Genomic DNA, 16,083 nt, shown 5'->3' on the forward strand with positions numbered 1-16,083 from the left:
TTGCCAGATGGTCGAGACTATCTCAACTTTCCGAGGCTATCCCGACTCAACAAAAAATATGGGAAAATCCTGACCTTTGGAGCCAACAGAAATATTGAACGAGCCGGAAGTATAAATACGAGGTATCTTCTTTAGTTGAGTTACTTTTGTATATTCGACGCACTTAAGTCACATTCGTTTGGCCATGGGTGTGTAAACTTCTGTTTTCACAAATAATGTAGCCGGACTGAAACTTGGTATAGATCTGTTTTTGGTATTTTTATTTTATTTAGCGTAATTGAAGTTAGGAACATTATGCTCCCTCCAAATCAGTGCTATGTATGGGTATTGATAAAGGTCTAAATTTGTATGGACTACATATAGACCGTTCGAAGCCATAAGGAGTATGTTTTTTTATCCGATGTCTGTTCGCCTATCCGTCCTATTATCGAAAAGTCCAGAATGATGTATTCCAAAGTTAGGTTAGGTTAGGTAAGAGTGGCTGTCCTTTACAGACTCACTTAGACAACTATAAGTCCATTCTGATACCACAGTGGCGACAGAATCGAGCCCATGACACCTGCACTGGTTATGCGAGCACGCTTCCAACTCGGCTACCGGGGCGCAAAGTTAATTCTTATTGTTGTGTAACACTGGGAATTGCAAAGGGTCACATGTATAAATAAATGTTCACATGTTTTGCAATTTTTTGTTATAAATTGTACAAATATTTGTTAACTTTTTTCGTTGGAAAACAGTATAATCAGCTGACGCCAAACAAACAGACTTGCACTGGATACATATTTTTACGTTTAATGTGAATCCAGTAATAAAATATCCTTTGGGGCACACGACGCGAATTATTCAACTGAATTTTAACCGATAAGGATTACATTTTACAAATTTAAATTTGAAAAATAACCTATTCTACGTAAGATACCTAAGACGACAAGTTTGATAGATTACAATCAAACCCCGTTTACACTGCTCATTAAATTTGAATTAAGGCTCTCGTCAGCTGATTGTTGAAGAGAAAAAAGATGATCGAGCCATTAAATCCGGATGTAAACAGCAGTGTAAACGAGGTTTTATCATCTTCGAATATGTTTTGAAGTATGTACATATGTGCAATACATATGGACGGAGGAATCTTTAATTCTAATAAACTGTCACGGTGCGCCTGAACAAATTTTGAATAAAAAGTCTTACACTTAGAAGATTATTTAAAATTCTGAATTTTCAATGTTCATAGACGGGAAAAGACAGGAGGAGTGGAGAAACCCGAGCGGGGGGTGAAATACCGCCCATCCCTACGCAAGCACGGATCTACCTACGCCGGAGCTTGTGGCAACCCCCGTCGGAACCATCCTGTTCCCTCAACAAACTTTTAGGAGAGATACCAGAGGTACGTTTGCATGTTCACCCAGATCACAGAAGAAACGGCTCCCCAGAAAGGAGAGCCTACGTCTCTGCAGAGCCGTACAGGAACACAGCAAGTGCTCAATAGTCTTCTCCTCATCCTCATCGAGGCAACTCCTACCGAAGTCATTGTGCAGTATTCCCATGCACGCCGCTTTGCGGCCTATAGCACAGTGTCCGGTTATGACCTCTGTCAAAGTAGTCATCGACCCCTTATCGAACGCCAGCAACTCCCATGTCCTCCTCCTCCTCGACCGGCCATAGCGCCTTCGCAGTCCGGCAACCATCTACCGAGTCCCACCTCGCCACCGATGCCGCCCTGGCCATCCCATCTACTGTAGGCAAGATCGATGACTGGTCCGCCCAGCGCAGACTAACCCCTCCTATCGCACTAGTTCGACCTTTCATTTCCTGGAATCCCCTCATGGCCAGGAACCCATGTCAGCGTCACATCGTGGGCCCGGAGTCTATCCAGGGAATCGAAATGGTCCGCCACGCATCTCGACCTTACCATCCTCGACCCCAAGGCCTTGAGCGCCGCCATACTGTCCATATAAATTCTAAGTTTAGAGGGCGGTAAGCCCCTTATTTCTCTTGCGGCCACTGCAATGACACAGACCTTTGCTCTCGTCCGGCAGTCTCAGAGACATACTGATATTGAGTGCATCAGAGTAAACCCCCAATCAAGTCCTTGACTCCATCTTGGAGCTATCTGTGTAGATCGAGGTCTCAACCTCCTTAAGTACACCATCCGCCCCATAATTGTAGCTTTTATTGCAAATTTATAAAAAATGGGGATCTGGAAACCCTCTTTGCCTGAAATGAATATTTTTGTGAAAAAATTCTGGGAGTTTTGGGGGATGGGGCGGCCACTCAGTGACCTGGCCCTGAAAATATATATCAGATTCGTGTTCTACTCTAAAATACCTATTATTTAAGCCCCATATTGCAATGGTCAGCACATACGTCATATTTGGGTGGTGTTATGGGTGTGGGGTGGGCCCATAGACACTTTTTCCCAAATACACTTAGCCCTGAAAATATGTCATCATCGTGCTCTACTCTCAAAGATCTTTTATTTGAATCCCAGATTGCCACTGGTCTCGAAATTGGATATCATATTCGTTTTATAATCTTAAATATCATTCATTTAAACCCCTTATTGCAAAAGTCAGGAAATATGTCCGGTTTGGGGTATGGGCCCTAAAAACTATCAATATCTAGCTTCACTCTCTTTAACGCCCAGTTTGTCATGGTGAGCAAATACGTCCTGTTTGGGTGTTGTTGTGGCGCTGAGACGTCTCCTAGGAAGTTGGTCCCGAACTTTGATATCAGATTCGTGGTCCACTCAAAAATACCTTTTATTTGACCTATATTTCTATAGTTGGCATACATTTCCTGTTTGGGGGAAGTTTTTGGGGGGATGGGGCGGTCACTCAGTGATTTGGCCCTGAAAATATATTTCAGATACGTGTTCTACTCTAAAATACCTATTATGTGAGCCCCATATGGCAATGGTCAGCAAATACATCATATTTGGGTAGTGTTATGAGTGTGAGGTGCCCCATATTGATATCAGATTCATGCTTTACTCCCAAAGACCTTTCATTTGAGCCCCATATCGCTATGGTCGTACATTTGACCCTTTTGGAGGGTGTTTTTGAAAAGGGGCGGCCCCCAAACACTTGGATCGACATTTTGATATCAGATTCGTATTCTACTCGCAGTTTAGTCTCATTTTGCCATGGTCGGTAAATATGTCCGATTTAGGGGTGTGTTTGGGGGGTTGGGGTAGTCCCCCAAACACTTCGTCTGATAATTGGATATCTGATACGTTTTCTTATCTTAAATACCTTTCATTTGTGTTCCATATTGTCGTGATTGGTCTATATACATTTTTGGTAAGTTTTGGGGGTGGGGGTGGTACCAGTAAGAAATGTTTGCTAATACAGGAATCCTATGTTTGGATAAACAGCAGTTATGTCTGCTTTCCCATTTTCAGCAGACAAAAACTGCTGGTTTAGCAAAAATTTTTGGTTAAGTGTGCAAAACGCAGTTTTTTTCTTAGAATTTTTCAAATTGAGGGTTCGTTAAAAAAAAATTAAGTGCGCATGAATTTTTAAAGTGGGTTTGTTTAAAAATCTCTCCATAGATTATTTTAGTTTTTTCTGGTCTATGAACTTTGAAAATTCATAACCTCAAATAATGTTCTAAGTGTAAGACCTCTTAATTTAAAGTCGATTCAGACACACCGTGCTTTCTCTGCCAGTGCTACAGTTATGTAATAAAATTTGTTTGATTTGCATACGCATCTAGTGCATTTAACTCATTTTGGTCACACCGTGAATAGTTTACCTTCACCCTTTATCCAGGAGGCTTATTGATGTCATAAATTATGCAAATTAATTGTCATAAATCACAACTGAAATCGTAATAAACAATCTAATAGCAATCATATGATGATAACACCCGAACAACAGGATAATTACATGTTAGTAAACATGCACGTCAGGCCATTCTGCCAATCAGGACGGATACAATGGCATAGTACTTTAGGTAACATCAAGCAATACCCTTCGTTTTATTGTACAATAGATAATGTTATCGGCATTGATAATATTGTCAAAATATATATTGCTACAAGGGCTGCTATATAAGTTTCTGGCCTAACGAATAAAAGAAGACGAATCATTGAAAATGCGTGTTCCCTGATTTTGGTCGCCAGAAAATGATGTTGAAGTGTTCTGTTTCGACAATTGGTTTGAGCTCATACAAAAGTGTATAAATCAAGCTGGAGGAGACTTTGAAAAACAATAAAACCACCACCACTGTGGTACAGGGTATTATAAATGTGTGAGAGAGAAGAGCTAGACCCATCGATAAGTTTACGGATTGGCTTAGAATCACTTCCTGATTTGATTTACAATAGCTATATCCGTCTGTCTGTCTGTCCATGTATCTTGTAATCAAGGTACGGGTCGCATTTGTTTTCCGATTTTCATAAAATTTTGCATAAGTCCCTTTTTTGGTCCAAGGACGAACGTTGTTGATTTTGAAAAAAATCGGTTTAGATTTAGATATAGCTCCCATATATATTGGGTTGCCCAAAAGGTAATTGCGGATTTTGCATTCTTTCTTCTGTCAGTTATCAGCTGTTACTTTTAGCTTGCTTTAGAAAAAAAGTGTAAAAAATGTATATTTGATTAAAGTTCATTCTAAGTTTTATTAAAAATGCATTTGCTTTCTTTTAAAAAATCCGCAATTACTTTTTGGGCATCCCAATATCATTCATCCGTTGTGCCCTTTTATCCTTATCCTTACAAAATTTAGCACAAAAATTTTTTTTGACTTCCCAATATGTGTGCAAAATTTCATTGTAATCGGTTCAGATTTAGATATAGTCCCATATATAACTTTCATCCGATTTGACCTATTAAGGCTTTAGAAGGCACAATTTTGGTCCGATCTTTCCCAAATTTGACACGAAGTGCTTTTTGTGACGTCCGAATTTCATCAGAATCGGACCAGATTTAAGCTGTATTAGCCACAATTTTGATCCCACCCTTACAAAATTTTACATTAGAAGATTTATTTGGCGTCGCACTACATGCAAAAAATGTCATCAAAATCGATCAAGATTTAGGTACAGTTCCCATATATTTATTTTAACCGTTTCGACTTTTAAGGCTGTAGTAGCAACAATTTCGGTCCGATCTCTACAAAATTTGTCATGAGATGTTTCAATTAGCATCCTAATACGTGTGCAAAATTTCATCAAAATCGAATCAGATTTATGCGTTTCGACTTTAAAGCTGCAGAAGCCAAAATTTTCGTACCATCGTAAGAAAATCGTAGAAGGTTCTGTTCTATTTCAATAGGTATGCAAAAATTAAAGTATGACTAGATTTCAATATATGTGCTATATATTAAAAGTATTACGTCGACTCCGTGGTGTAGGGTATTATATAGTCGGCTCGACCGACTTTTGACTTTCCTTACTGGTTGATGATAAAAATGGTTTTATTGTTTGGCCAGAAATTTATATAGCACAGCTCGTATACACACTTCCTAGTTCATTTGAGAGAAAATTAATTTGGGTGCACTTTAAACAGATTTCTCAAATATTATTTATATATGTACATATGGATTCTAGTTCAGTTGGAACCATTAGATTTGTTAGTGGCGCTACTGATTTGTATGGATAATGTCGCAGTTAAGCCTCTTAGAAGAACTGCTGCTCGCATGGGGTGTATATTCATTTAGTCATTTCGTTGGCAACACATCTGGCATTCCATCTGGTCAATTGTAATCATTTTTCAGCCTTTAAAAATCGAACAAATAATATTCAGAGAGAGTTTGGGGTGTTATAGAAAGTCAATTTTACAAATTTCATCCCCATTTTATAAAAAATCTTCGCAGATTTGCTTAATATCCCAAATTAGATTTCGCCCTGGATTCACCTTTTTCCAATTTTTATGATTGAGTTGATATTCGAAGGTATCCAAAACCTAAGGAATATATTTAGATATAAGACCTCTTGGTGCCCATAATAAATACGATTCAACGAGTTCCTTTTTGTCCTATCTTTACTAATGAAAGGTTTGCTAAGAATCTATGCCAAATTTTAAACCGAAAGACTTTTTCGCTGTTGTGATTTGGACAGACGGACAGAAGAGCGAACGTGGCCAGAACGACTCTGATATATATTTTGAGGTAAAAGATTAGTAAACCCCCATCCAATAGTAGGCATATACACACAAGGTTTTGGGTCAACAGTATTTTTGTTATGGGCTAAAGTAAAAGAGAGATGAAGGATTGTAGATTTAAGGGACATTGAGAAGCTAATACTATGACGAATATTGAAAAAAACTAACTGTGGAAACTTATGATGCACTGGGGAAACTATTATTCGTTTATCTAATTTGGCAAATACCATTGTTTACCGGTAGACATAACAAAAGAGCCTTAATTTGAATTCTGCAAATAAATCATGCGATAAACAGCTGGCGTTAAGGGGTTAAACATAATAGTTGTCGGTGGAGTGACGGAGATTGGTATTTAATTATTATCGCCCTTGTGCATGCATTGTCACTATTACTACCACAAGCCATAAACCGACATTGACACGTTTCAATTGATTGTGGAAAAATTCTATTTACATGCCAAACACTTGACTTTTTCTCCAACTCCTGATTGTCACTGCTACTAATCTGCGCGTTAATCGTTTTTATCACAGGTTTGTAGCGACAATATTTATATGACGTGAATTTTTTTACACATAACCATAGGACGACGGGTATATTTTTTTGCTATTCCTTTTGTTGCACCACGAATTATTAATCTGAGACAAAGACTTATCGTGTAGTACACCCAGAGCAAAGTTGGTAACAAACGTGCTTACTTCAATAGCATACGGTATTGATAGTAAAGCAACACCGTATGGTACAAAAACAATACCGGATGATATGGATGAAATATAAAATGATTAGTACAGTTTGGTACTACCTTTATTACCGAACTGGTATTGGTTTTAAAACCAATCTTTTATTGGTTTTAGTACCATACCGTTATCGATTATTCCAACCCCTAATGAACCGAGGCCACCGTAGCGCAGAGGTTGGCATGTCCGCCTATGACGTTGAACGCCTGGGTTGAATCCTGGCGAGAACATCAAGGAAATTTTCAGCGGGGGTTATGCTGGCAACATTTGGGAGGTACTGTACCATTTGGTATGGTAGCCATGTAAAAACTTCTCCACAAAGAGGTGTCGCACAGCGGCACGCCGTTCGGACTCGGCTATAAAATGGAGGTCCTTTATCATTGAGCTTAAAATTTGTATCGGAGAGCACTCATTGATATGTGAGAAGTTTGCTCTGTTCCTTAATGGAATGTTCATGGGCAAATTTGCATTTGCACTGAACAGAAAACAAAATCATTGAAAATAGCATTAATCCGATATTGATTATTTATGTAAATAATAACAAAAAGTAATGTTGTACCGTGACCAACCTCAATTTTTGTATTCAGCATTTGATCCAAATCCCAGAAGTAGTTTTCATATGAATACACCATATTTTTTGATTAACAAATATTTTATAATGGCGTCAATATTTTAAGTACAAAGCTCAACAACACTTCTGGCGCGATGACAAGAATACAAATGTAAGGCCGTCAATTCTTAATAGCTTCCTTTGTCTGGTATTGATTTGATACCAAATGGTATTAAAAATCTTTCCCAATTGGCAATGTACCGTCATTTTTCTGTTAGTATATGTGGAGAATATATTGTATTAGACTTCATAAGACTCAGCCGATTCAAATTCCCTTTGTCTAATATACAGTACAAAACTAAGCTAAATTGCATTAATTTTTTATAAAATCGACGATGGCGATTACTTAATAATCGTTTTGACTTTTAAATTGTGATGGATATTTTGTGAGATACGAATAATAATGGAAAATGTTGATACACAGAAAACATAAAACAGATCAACATCAACAAAATCATCATATTCAAAACCCTTCTCCGAAATAGTAAAATGTTCTTGATTTGCATGTTTAATGAAACACACATAGACTTTTTTGCCCGCCCCAAAACCCCTTAAAATAGGTTTATTTGACGATCATTACAATATGGGACTCAAATGAAAGGTATTGGGGAGTAGATTACGAATATGGTCAGGAAGTAGGAATAGGCTTTATAATTTATTGATAACGGAAGGGAGCGGACCCTCCACCGTTACCCCAAAAACACCACCCAAAATCAAAAGTGGACCGATAACGACAATATTGGTATCAAACGAAAAGTATGCGGGAGTAGATAACGAATCTGGCATACAAATTCATGTCGAAGTATAGAGGGTCACCCCTACCCCCGCAAAGACGCCCAAAATGAGCACATTATATATGGGAATCGGTTTGTTTGTTCCCTATAGACTGAAAAACGGCAGAACCGATTTTCTCGAAATTTTCGCATATTGTGTAGGTTGGTCTGGAAGGAAACATAGGCTATATAATTTTTCGGTATCAGAAAGGGGACGGACCCTCCCCCTTAAGCCAAAAACACAACCCAAAATCAAAAGTGGACCGATAGGGACAATATAGGTATCAAATGAAAGGTATTGGGATACGAATATGGTATTAAAATTACACTCTAATTACCCATTGGGCCGCCCCAACCCCAAAGCTCCTCTAAACACACATATTGAACGTTCATTTCAATATGGGGGTAAATGAAATGTATTCGGCAGTAGATTTCGATTCTGGAATACAAAATTTGGTCGAAGTATAGGGGGTCATGCCACCCCTCAAAAACGCCATTAGACCCATTACGACTATATGATACTTGGCTAAACGGTTTTTCTTAAATAATTCATAGATTGTGTACTTTTGTCTGGAAGGAGACATAGGCTATGTAATTTTTAGATATCTGGCGGAGGCTGACCCTCCCATTTACCGCAAAAACGCCACCCATATCTGAAAGTGATTCGATGGGCACAATAAGAATATCAAATGAAAGTTATAGGAGACCAGAACACAAATATGGTATTAAAATGTGGGTTCAAGTACCCAGCGGGGCCCCCTTCCTTCCCAACCCCAAAACTCCTCTAGACAGATATATTCGAAACGCCCAAATAGAAAAGTCCATTGGATTGATAACTGACGAATTGTGTGGACAAAATGAAGTGCGTAATACGATTTTAAGCCGTTCTAGGATCACACGTACTCTTCGCGCAAACAGCAGGGCTCGATGAAAACAATTGGAGAGCAGCCATTGGGCATCACAACTGCACATAAATTTGCTAGAGATAAAAAATCACATCGGGTGGCCTTTGAAAGGCTCAAATTCTTGCACTTGCGTTCGATTAACTCTACCGTAGCGCATATAACTCTGAACTTCTGGATTAAAATTCTGGACCTCGAACTTCAGAAAAATTTTCAACGGTGGTTATCCCTTCCTACTGCTGGCGACATTTGCGAGGTAGTATGCCATATAAAAACTTCTCCCCAAAGATGTGTCGCACTACGGCACGCCGCACTTTGGCGAGTTTGACCTCAAAAGTGTGGTTTTATTCAAAATTTAAATTTCAAGCTATTAACAAATATTATTTGCCATTCGAAAGGGTTTCAAATTCTCTTTCATGTTCCGGAAAAAATATGTTACAGCAATTTCATAAACATACACCTTTTTCGTTTTTCAAACTAACATGATTTCGTTTTTCAAACTAACATGATATTTGATACTTTTGTACGATTTTTTTTTTTTTTTGAAAAACTATAAGTCGTATGACCATGAAACTTTAAACCTATTTGTTCCAGACGTTGAACTAATTTTCTAACTTATTGTTTTCTCTATTTCATATTATTCCCCCTAAATAAATAAAGATATACGAACCATTGAAACCAATGAAACAAACTAAAATGATGCCGGCAATAGTTTCAAGTGTTGCCATTATAATACAATAGTTCCTTGCTATTTCCTCACTCTAAGCAGAGTTCTACTTTTCCGCCGATTTTCAGCCAATGTTTGACCGACGTGTTTTTATATGGAGTTTGACAGCATTTCGCCCGAAAAACTGAAAAGAATACTCAGCTTAGGCCTGCACGCATTGGTTATTTATCCAGAACTTCGCTGTACGGGATAAATGTCATTTCCATACAAATTTCGCTGCACTGCACTATATAGTACTAAAATAAAATAGAGCTATATTCAATGTTGATAAGTATGCACAATTTCGGAATCCTAGTTCAGGCGCTGATCCATGGGGCTTGAAAATTGGTCATGTCAAATAATGAATTCCTTGCCAAACTGTCACTTATAGGCCGATCTGCCCATTTTACCTGTTTCATTTTAAAACATAGAGTAAAAAAATAACACATACTGGAAGAAAAACAAGAGGTATTAAGAAAATAATGACGATACTTTTTGTAAAAAAAATAATAAAAAATTTTGTTTTTCGGAAATTTTTGGTTATGAAGCGGCGTAGATTTGCTGATTTGGCTTTCCTTTTTCATTGCCAAAATCTCCGATCATTAAGCTAGTCTCGAAAGAGATACAAACGAAAAAATTGTGAAATGAAATGATGACAGGCAAAAAAAAATCTTAAAACTAAAGATTCGGCAGATCCCGGCCGGGAGTCGAACGTGGGCACTTGGAGCAGCAGCGAGAACTGTTATCGTTGTCTAGCGTTCGAAGCCATCAATATAACCTTCGAAAGATGCACAGATTACATGTGTATGTCATGGAAGCTATGCAGTCGTATAGAGAGTCAATGTATGGCCCTTGAAGCCTCCTCACCTAATACGTTTGAAAAGTCGAAACGAAAGGCGTCCCATAGGGGTTGGTGTGTTATGATCTTTGGCTTTCCTTTTTCATTGCAAAAAATCGCCGATCATTAAGCTCGTCTCGAAAGAGAAACAAACAAAATAAAATATTCATTATATTTAATTATTAACTTTTATTAAATAAAATGAACGATAACCAAAACTGAAAGAAACTGGAAAAAATGTTGGAGAGAAAAATAAAGAGGAGTCCTGCTATGTAAAAATGTATATTTAATTAATTACAAACTCCAAAAGCATAATATACTTTTTAGAAGCAAACTTTTTTGTGCAACAATTAGAAAAACTTTAGGCGCTAGAACAAGAGCACACATAAATTAGAAGACAACAAAAAATTTAAGCTAACCCATTTAATAAACCGCCTCCCCTACTTTTGCTACCAATTAGGCTGAAGGATATCTTGGAAAATAAAATTTTACCGTTGGAACACTTTTAGATTTTCAAATAAACCACAAAAACAAATGCAGCAAGAACAAAGCTACCTTAATTCAAGTTCCTCTATGGACCGGCAACATAATCATCAACCAACAGGTGCATAAGAAGCTCCTTAGACCCACGCGGTACGCTTAATTTTCCCAATCACACATAAATCCATAAAGTCAAGCATCTAGTCACCTAGTGCACCCACTGAAACATAAACACACCCTCACACAATGAATGTGTAGGTGGGTGGTGTGGGAGATACGATAATTTGGCAGGTTAAATGAGCACTTCGTTGGCAATGTTCGTAAAAGCTCCTCTCTTCTGATTGGTTGTGATGAAAAGTTGTGATTCGGGAACAACAATAGAAAAAGTGAAGACTACAAGCAACAACAACAACAACAACAAAATGAAGGCAATTGAAAAAGATAAGCTTTTGCAGAATCCTTCTGCCGACTGACGTTGTTCGTTACTTTCGCACTGGACTGTTGCCTTTATATAAAGCCAACCGCTAAATTCAAGTTTGTAGTCATTAAAATTTTGACATTTGCTAAGCATAGGGACTTTTGCAGGTGTGCGCGAGATTTTAAGGTGCGAAAACCCAAAATTTAAAGTGACTAGTAACAGAAGTTCTGAAATTTTGAAAATTCTCTGCTTTGTTCGAAGTGCGCCGAATTATTAGGTGCCGAAATAAAAATTTAACTGACAGTTTTAAAATAAGTCAGCAATCTATAAAATATTTTAAGCTGGAGCGTAAAATTTTGGTAAGTGACCAATATTTGCAACAGTTTATATTTAGTTAACTTCAAAATGGATACGTACTTAAAACTTATTTACAAAAGTCAGTGATGATGTTTTGTACATATCATATTATTTTTTTTTTTTGCTCTCAGGAGAAAAACAACAAAAATTGTATATTTAACGTATTGGTAATGAACACATATAGGTAATGAATAACAAGTTAAAGCGTGCTCAGTTCGGTCGGGCCGAATCTTATATACCCTCCACCTGGATCGCATTTATCGAGTTCTTATCCCGGACTCTCTTTTTAGGCAAATAAAGGATAAAATATAAGAATTGTTATGCTATTGGAGCTATAGCAAGTTATGGTCCAATTCGGAACATAATTAAATTGAATGTTGTAGACCATAGTAGAAGTCATTGTGTAAAATTTCAACTAATTCGAATAATAATTGCGCCCTTTAGGGGCTCAAGAAGTGTAACAGGGTGATCGGTTTATATGGGAGCTGTATCAAGCTGTAGACCGATTCAGACCATATTTGATAAGCATTTTGAAGGTCAGGAGCCGTTGTACAAAATTTCAGCCAAATCGGATAATTATTACGCCCTCTAGAGGCAGAAGAAGTCAAGATCCCAGATCGGTTTATATGACAGCTATATCAGATTATGACCGATTTGAACCATACTTAGCACAGTTGTTGGAAGTCATAACGAAGCACATCATGTCGAATTTCAGCCAAATCCGATAGGAATTGCGCCCTCTAGAGGCAGAAGAAGTCAAGATCCCAGATCGGTTTATATGACAGCTATATTGGGTTATGGACCGATTTAATCCATACTCAGCACAGTTGTTGGAAATCATAACAAAACTCCTCATGCAAAGTTTCAGCTAAAACGGATGGGAATTGCGCTCTCTAGTGGCTCATAAAGCCAAGATCCAAGATCGGTTTGTATGGCAGCTATATCAAAACATGGACCGATATGGCCCATGTACAATCCCAACCGACCTACACTAATAAGAAGTAGTTGTGCAAAATTTCAAGCGGCTAGCTTTACTCTTTCGAAAGTTAACGTGCTTTCGACAGGCAGACGGACGCACGTACAGACGGACGAACATAGATAGATCGACTTAAAATGTCTTGTCGATTAAGAATGTATATTCTTTATGGGGTCTTAGACAAACATTTCGAGGAGTTACAAACAGTAACAAGGCATTAAGTTCGGCCGGGCCGTACTTTGGATACCCATCACCTCAGATATATATTAAATTTGGACAAAATCCGGGGAAAATTCATCATTTATTAACCCGCAGCAGCAATATAGAAATATGGTCCGCTCTAGGCCCAGCCCAGCACGGACTTCGAGGGTCTAACCCAGCTCACGGTTTCAAAATTCGGAGAAATTGAGTAGTAATTGCGGCTTCTATTAAACTTAGATATTAATTTCGGAGATCGCTGGCTATAACGAACTATTGTCCGGTTCGAATCATACTCGATATGGATATCGAGGGATCTAAGACAGGACATCGCAGCGCAGAGGTTAGCATGTCCGCCTATGACGCTGAACGCCTGGGTTCGATCCTGGCGAGACCATCAGAAAAAATTTTCACCGGTAGTTTTCCCCTCCTAATACTGGCAACATTTGTGAGGTACTATGCCATGTAAAACTTCTCTCCAAAGAGGTGTCGCACTGCGGCACGCCGTTCGGACTCGGCTATAAAAAGGAGGTTCCTTCTCATTGAGCTTAAACTTGAATCGGACTGCACTCATTGATATGTGAGAAGTTTGCCCCTGTTCCTTAGTACAAATCACTATGCCAAATTTCGAAAATCGAAACCGGATAATAAATGCGGCTTCTATGGGCGTTAGATTTTAAATCGGGAGATTGGTCCGATCTAAACCATACTCCGCACGGACGACAAAGGACCTAACACTGCTTACTATGCCAAATTTCAGCATTGGGCAATAAATGCGGCTTCTATGGGCTATAGATATTAAATCGGGAAAACGGACTATATAAGGACTATACCAAAGTATTTTTCAATTCGATGTATCAAATATTGTCGATATAAATGTCGAGTCTTCTAAAACAACTCACTGTACCAAATTTGGGCTCAATCGGGTTATAAGTGCGGCTTCTATGGGCCTTAGATCTAAATCAGAAGCTATATCAAGATATTGACCGATATAGCTCATCTTCGAACTTATCCTGCCTATGGTCAAAAAAACAAATTAATAACTGTGAGAAGTTTCAGCTCAATATCTCATTTTTTTAAAGACTGTGGCGTGATTATCACAGACGGAATATATATACTTTGCCCATACTTCGTCGATGGTGGATATAAAAAATACGCTTAAAACATGTGGACTCCCTTAACCTTAAAGAAGCGCAGATAGCCAGACCAATTTTGGCTTGTATGGCTTCCCTACAATTCATTAATCATTTTTATATAAAAGGGAAGGGTATAAGTATAATGAAGGGTTCCAAGTAAATTAAAACAGAAAAATTATATGATTTTGAATTATTTTGGACATTATATACCAATAAAACTCATACCTACGGATTTGAGCGGAAATGGTCTAGCTGGACCATAACATATATTTCCCGATTTCTGGTACTGTCAACAGATTTAAAACATTTTTGTAAATTTTTTAGCTAAAAATAAAGTTGACTTAATTTGAAAGTATGAAATTTAGGTGGAAATCACGATAGCGATCGATCGAATGAAGATATGCGCTTGAAATTTTGCACAGGGACTTCTTGTTGATGTAGGTTGTCGGGGATTGCCTTACCGGTTCCGATTTGGGCCTTATTGTTTCAGATTTGGATGTAGCCCCACATAAACCGATCTCCTGATTTTATATCTTGAGAAGAGGCTGATTTGGTTGAAATTTTGCACGAAATGTTCTTTTGAGACTTCCAATAACCAAGTGCGGTCTAAATCGGTTATCAAACTGATGTAGCCCCACATGAATTAATATCCCAATATGGTATCTAAAGTCCCTTAAGAAACAATTTTTCGCCATCCCTGGGGTTAAAACTACGCACTAGTTCGTGAAGTCATATTGCCTCTAGTATGGTTCAAATAATATTCCTATTACATCTAAGAAAACTCAATTATTAGCCAATCACTCGGAAATGTTTTGCTTGAATCCACTAATATCGCAGTTTCACTTTTTGAACCCCTAAAAACTGTAATCATTGACCAATTTATTTTTTTAATAATAATCATCGGAAGCCACTGTAGCACTAACCACTGTGCTGGCCTCCTATATCCTCCTATGACGTTGAATTCGTTGAACGAACGAATTTTCAGCGATGGTTATCCTCTTTTAACGCTGGCAACATTTGTGTGCTGGCAACTTCTCCCCAAGAGGTGTCGCACTGCGGCACGCCGTTCAGATTCGGCTATGAAAAGGATGTCCCTTATCATTGAGCTTAAACTTTAATTGGACAGCACTCATTTATATGTGAGAAATTTGCCCATGTTCCTTAATCGAAAGATCATGGGCAAATTTACATTTGCAATAATAAACATATTGTAAACAGAGCTAATATTACTATGGAACATTAACCAATCTCCCAAATGTAGCTGAAATAGAACTGATTGGCTGTTGTACAGGTATCCAGATATGTAGTGGATATAAAAAGCTCGCTCCGGTCGAGTTTTTACCTAAAATACGCATATTTTACAATATTTTTAAAAAGTTGGTTGATACTATCGATAGTTAAGAAGAAAAAATATCGAAACTATCGAATGTAGCGAATATCGATAGTTTGCCACTTTTACCAAAAATTCCTATTCCAGCAGCTTAACATATGTATACATCAGAATAGTAGGAACGCACTGTAATGTATATTGGCCACTAAGAACATGTGGTAATTATCGATGTCGGCCCCCAATAAAGAGCTGGTTTCTTGCGTAGAAATCAACCAATCCATCGCCATTTTCATTACTGGTATCGCCAAGTTCCTGCATTCCCACGATTGATTATAGATTATTGTTGTTATTGTACACCTTGGCTTTCGACTACAGTAAAATACGGACCGCATCTTTTCGGTGGGTTTCATTGCCTGAAAAGATGAAATGGTAGCCACCTTGGATATCGATTGTTCCTGATTTCTGTCATCGTACTTCACGTAAACCGAGAATGACTAGGTTATAGTTTGACATCTCGTTGT

General features: G+C 38.0%; 1 protein-coding gene and 1 long non-coding RNA gene across 2 annotated transcripts in view; one reads left to right on the forward strand and one right to left on the reverse strand.

Annotated features, from left to right (window-relative positions):
• Nucleotides 1-5,400: 5,400 nt before the first annotated feature.
• On the reverse strand, nucleotides 5,401-5,863 carry LOC131995355 (uncharacterized). Its single transcript, XR_009397405.1, has 2 exons — nucleotides 5,783-5,863; nucleotides 5,401-5,719 (listed from the first exon to the last, which is right to left on the reverse strand). It is a non-coding gene; the product is annotated as an uncharacterized LOC131995355 (long non-coding RNA).
• Nucleotides 5,864-11,714: 5,851 nt separating this feature from the next.
• Nucleotides 11,715-16,083, forward strand: part of LOC106083351 (neuropeptide CCHamide-2) — a 45,348-nt gene continuing 40,979 nt past the window's right edge. The window contains exon 1 of the mRNA XM_013246295.2: nucleotides 11,715-11,924. The gene's annotated coding sequence lies outside the window, so the exon portion shown is untranslated. The remainder of the gene's footprint in view (nucleotides 11,925-16,083) is intronic.

Source organism: Stomoxys calcitrans, chromosome 2 (genome assembly GCF_963082655.1).
Source record: "Stomoxys calcitrans chromosome 2, idStoCalc2.1, whole genome shotgun sequence".
Classification (NCBI taxonomy): domain Eukaryota; kingdom Metazoa; phylum Arthropoda; class Insecta; order Diptera; family Muscidae; genus Stomoxys; species Stomoxys calcitrans.